Source organism: Perna viridis, chromosome 7, assembly GCF_037379345.1.
Source record: "Perna viridis isolate PV_CMFRI_1.1 ecotype Kerala chromosome 7, ASM3737934v1, whole genome shotgun sequence".
Taxonomy (NCBI): Eukaryota; Metazoa; Mollusca; class Bivalvia; order Mytilida; family Mytilidae; genus Perna; species Perna viridis.
In genome coordinates, this window is record NC_142451.1 from 48,582,569 (window position 1) to 48,587,944 (window position 5,376).

Consider the following 5,376-nt stretch of genomic DNA (forward strand, 5'->3'; position numbering starts at 1 on the left):
GGAAAATAGATGCATTGTTCTCATTTAACTAATGCTCAGTGAAAAAAGATACACTGTTCTCATTTAATCACTGCTCAGAGAAAAAACAAATATCTGAACATCGCAATAAAGTTTCCAAGTAACTTGTGCCATACAAGGCACCCCTTATATTCGAACATAAAAAGTTAATCATGATAGAAAGTGAAACAAAACTACTTATGAAATACGTGTATCTTAACCCCATATTTGATTTGAATTGGTGTTGTTGTATGGTATGTATTCCCGCCAATAGACTCCTACAGGCCAAAATGACTCATCATTCACAACTTTTTCAAAGTCATTTTCATCAATGTTCACACGCATTGTATACGTGGATCTTCCACGAAAATCACGCTGCTTCAGAAGTTTCGTGTAAGTTACTTTAACACCATTTTTCTCAGTATAGGTTACAACAGCCCTGCTCACCATATCATACGGGTTGTAACCCTCAACGTTATAAAGGGCAATTCGTTTTGTTTTTTTTTCTCACAACACCTTTGAATATATCTGTGTCAGTTTCTTTTGAATAACACTGTTTTTCTGTACCATCACCGATTAATGGGATGTCAATTAGATTAGAGTTTCTACACGATTTATTGTTTACAACGCTGGGGTGAGTGTACTCCGGTATTGTCCCTTCATTGTTTACAACGCTGGGGTGAGTGTACTCCGGTATTGTCCCTTCATTGTTTACAACGCGGGGGTGATTGTACTCCGTATTGTCCCTTCATTGTTTACAACGCGGGGGTGATTGTACTCCGGTATTGTCCCTTCATTGTTTACAACGCGGGGGTGAGTGTACTCCGGTATTGTCCCTTCATTGTTTACAACGCGGGGGTGAGTGTACTCCGGTATTGTCCCTTCATTGTTTACAACGCTGGGGTGAGTGTACTCCGGTATTGTCCCTTCATTGTTTACAACGCTGGGGTGATTGTACTCCGGTATTGTCCCTTCATTGTTGACAACGCTGGGGTGATTGTACTCCGGTATTGTCCCTTCATTGTTTACAACACTGGGGTGAGTGTAGTCCGGTATTGTCCCTTCATCTGAAAGTCTAGTTTCTATGTTAGATAGTGGTTTGGTATATTCTAGTGAATTGTGTTTATCATTTGATACGTGTTTATTGGGAATGGGTACAACAGTATAATTATCAGGGTTAACTTCTTTACTTTCTCTTACTTTTAGTTTATACATAAATATAAAATATGTAAATTAATATATAAAGTTTCATTGAAATAAATTGAGTAGAAAGTTAATGTTTCAATTAACCAGTTTTAAAATAAAATCATGATAAAAATTAAAATTTTAGAAAACATACTAGTTGTACTGAGATATTTAATATGAAATTAAAAACAAGGAAAAAATACTAATTACCATTACATAAAATTGATGTCTGAAAATGTATGGAACGTTTATTAACAAATCTAGGAAATGTGCGCAAACAGGTACATCTATATAAAAGAATCAATATCATTTATTTAAAAATATATAGAGACTTAAAAATACAGAGTATCTACTGAATATCAGATTAAAACATAAGAATCAAATAGTCAATAAATAGTCAGTAAACCCTAAAACAGTTAACAGTCATATGCAACTCTGAAGATGAGTTTTGACATTCCGCTTAAAACACCAAAGTGGTGGCGCATTTCTCAGGTCATTTGGTAGACTTCCATAACGTTGCGGCAGCCTTGTCGAAACGTCTTTCGCCGTATGTCTTGGTTCGAACACGTGGTGGTTTGATGGTACAGCTGTTTTCAGATCGTAAGGAACGGACCGGCTGGTATGCACTTACTAGTTCTTGCAAATATACAGGAGCACTACCGTGGAGTGATTTTTAAACATACATTAAGATCTTATATTGGCAGCGGTAGTTCGCTGGAAGCCAATGTAAATCGATTAGAGTAGGTGTTATATGATCCGTTTATTAAGCGTGCTGACGTATTTTGCACTCTCTGTAGCTTATTAATTCACTAAAATAGTACGAAGTCCATACAACAACGCATTTCCGTAATCTAAATGGGATGTGACTAGCGGGAGTTTTGCATGCATCGTCAGTGATATAGTAGTGGGTGCGTCTAATGCTTCTGATATGGTGAAAACGAGACTTTGAAATAGCACAAACTTGTTTTTCCATTGTAAGAGATTGGTCGCCAAAATACACAGAGGTTTTTCACACATGGTACGTCACTGACAACAGTTCCATCGAATGAAAGTTTCCAGTTGGCAAAATCTTTCACTCGATGTTTAGGCGCAAAAAACTATCAACTCAGTTTTATCCTGATTGAGTTTAAAGAGATTCGATATCATCCAGTCACTTGTATCGGCCAAACACGCTTCGATTCTACTCGATATATCAGTCCATGTCTATATATGCAGTATATGAACGAACAGTGTTTTTTTCCGTTATGTTTGTAAACATTTTATGTTAATGTTATGTATCCTGCAAAGGGTCAATTGATTGAATTATATTGGTCATCCACAGTCTCCAGGTAAGATAGTTAATTTCCACGGTATTTATGTATCATACATGTGTGTAAATAATTACCTTCCCATCCAAGTCAAGGTCACGAAGATAATGTGGTAGGACAGTTTAATACTAGTTCTTTTCTTTTCTTTATTTGTATTGTAGTACAAGTATTTAGATTGTTCTAGATGATACCAAAGTCCTATGTTTTAGTCCTATATAGTAGCTGAAGTAGGAGACACGATGAACACGTGCCTGCTGCAAACATTTCAGCTTACTTAGGCATAGTAAAATCTTGAACTAATGCGACCGTTTACTACTAGCATGTACAAGAGTCATGCATTTGACCTTTTAGTTGGTTGCGTATATATTAGATTGACATAATTCCTAGAATATATAGAAAAAATGTCTATTAAACCAGAGGCAGGGCACCTATAAGGAAAAACAGAAAATTAAATTTGCTTCAGACATTATTCTACGTTTTACCACTAACTTTTCTAGAAGATCCATTACGCATATGTACCTTCTATCTATGTTTGCAATGCATAGACCTAAGAGAAACACAGGAGATACAAACACTAAATATATCAAATGATTTTTACAGAAATTTCCAGGCTCCTTGGTATCCTATATCCAACGAAACTTGTGTGCCTGTATTTGAGAAGCGAACCATGGGAGTAAGGTCGTCAACTCATGTAGCAAATGCATATAACACAGATGTTTTAGCAATGGTGAGAGGCGATACAGAGAAAACAGAGTTTGAAAAATTAGGGATTGCTGGGGCTGAAGCTGAAAGAAAATACATTTATGACTACTGTGAAAAGAATGGTTACACGAAAATAAGGTCAAAGGCGTATCTCAGATTCTGGCCCGAACCCGCCTCTTTGAGGTTGAACCCGGCGAGTGCCCAAGGTACTGTTTACGTTACCATAGTAACTGCAGGTGGGGATATTATATGTAAGTGTTTTCCGGTGCCAGAAAATCATAGTGTCGTAGTTGATAGTGATGGATACCTGCAACAGACTAAAATGGGTACTATCTGGACTGATATCACTGGGAAAGTTCATAATTAAACAACAGGGTCTTCATATGGGCTTTAACTCCAGCTTGGGCAGATTTGTAGAAAGAAGTTTAATGCCAGATTTTGGGTATTCCTGTGTCGCATATCAAACTATGTATTGCAATCTAAAGCTAACAAATTCATTATTGTTTAATAACCTAAAGAAAAACATTTAATGATAGAAATATGTGTTTAGGTAAACAGTAGATTCGAATTGGGTTTTTTTTTCTCTCTCTAGGTTTCACAATATGCTATTTCATTCTGGAGCAACAAAATTAATGTGCACATCAATATAGACTACTATAAAGAAAATACATGTACATGTAAAACAATCTGATAGTGTTGTTTCAATTTATCTAACTTTAAACATGACTTCTTGTACATTTATTTCAAGTACTTCTTGTAACTTAGTTTCCAAGAAGGATGCTCCATCTACAAGTGCACCTGACAAGTTAAAATTCGACTAAAATGTTAATCTGAAAAGCTTGTAATTACAACAAAGATTTGACTTTTAAAATTCGTTTAGTTGTACTCGGACACAATATATATTTGTCCAACAAAAGGCCCAAAGAAAAACCGTGCAACTCCCAGGAAGAGGTAATCAGTACGCCGGAGTTCCTCATCGATAACATTTTTTCTAATTGGAGGTAAACTGTTTTAACAGATTGTTGGCATTCCTTTAGGCACTATTTGCGCCCCATCCATATATATTTATGCATGTATTTTTACGAGTTTTAATTTCATATACAGGACTATTAACTCCAAAAAGAAATCCTAAAAATATGTGTAACAATATACCAGCTTATCCAGCATACGGGATTTACATCTCACAGTTGATAAAATATGCTGGAGTCAGCACTATTAATGTAGATTTGAAAAAAAACCGTCATCGTGATACATGAAAATGAGCCTTTATAGAACTCTTCAAGTTTTCACGTTGATATCACGGCCTTATCGCAGATCATTCCGCAACAATGGGGCAAATATTACTACACCAGTCGTTTAGTCTGAGTTACTAAGTTAACCATTGCTTTACCCAATTTTGACTCTAGTATGCACAGCACAAACTATCACCGGAAGTGTTGTGACCTATATGGAAGCGGGTGGTTTGGCTAGTCAAAAAACCCGGTTTTAATCGACTATTACACTTGAGTTGGCTATATCAAGTCAGGAACAGTGGTCAATTTCATTGTCTGGTTTATTCTTTACATTGCCAGTTCATGTTTTATTTAAAATGTCTCTCCAATTTGTAATGAGTTCTGGTAACTTTTGGTACATAGAAACCAGGCTATATTTACACATTTGTCTTGCTATTTGTATGTTCTTTTTAAATTTTTTTTGGGTAAGATATACCAGTTTTACTATCAAATTGACATTGTTACTGACATGTCTTTTACTCTCATGACAATTTCTTATGTATCCTGTCAATGTCTTTTCCCCAATACCTCAACTTCTCCAAAATGTCTCCTTCTTGATAATATCCTTTTGACATTATGTCATTCTTCACTGTTAGAGCTTATTGTGCTTTGGCATATCTATAAAAACCTACCCTACCAGCGCACCTGGTCCATGCTCCCAGTTTTTAGTGAAGTCCAAGTTGCTCATTTACTTTTTTTCTTTAAGGTTTTGTTTTGGTTATTTCATGTTGTTTTTTGTACGTGTCTATTTTCCCTGTCTTGTCATCACCCTTGGATTATATTCTTTTGATTACCCATTGAATCCTGGTTTTCTTGATTTCCCTTTCATATCATTTTTTTACATAAATTAATGCTGATCATTTGCTCCCAGACATTCACCAATTTCTACTACATTTAATGAAAACTTTAAGATC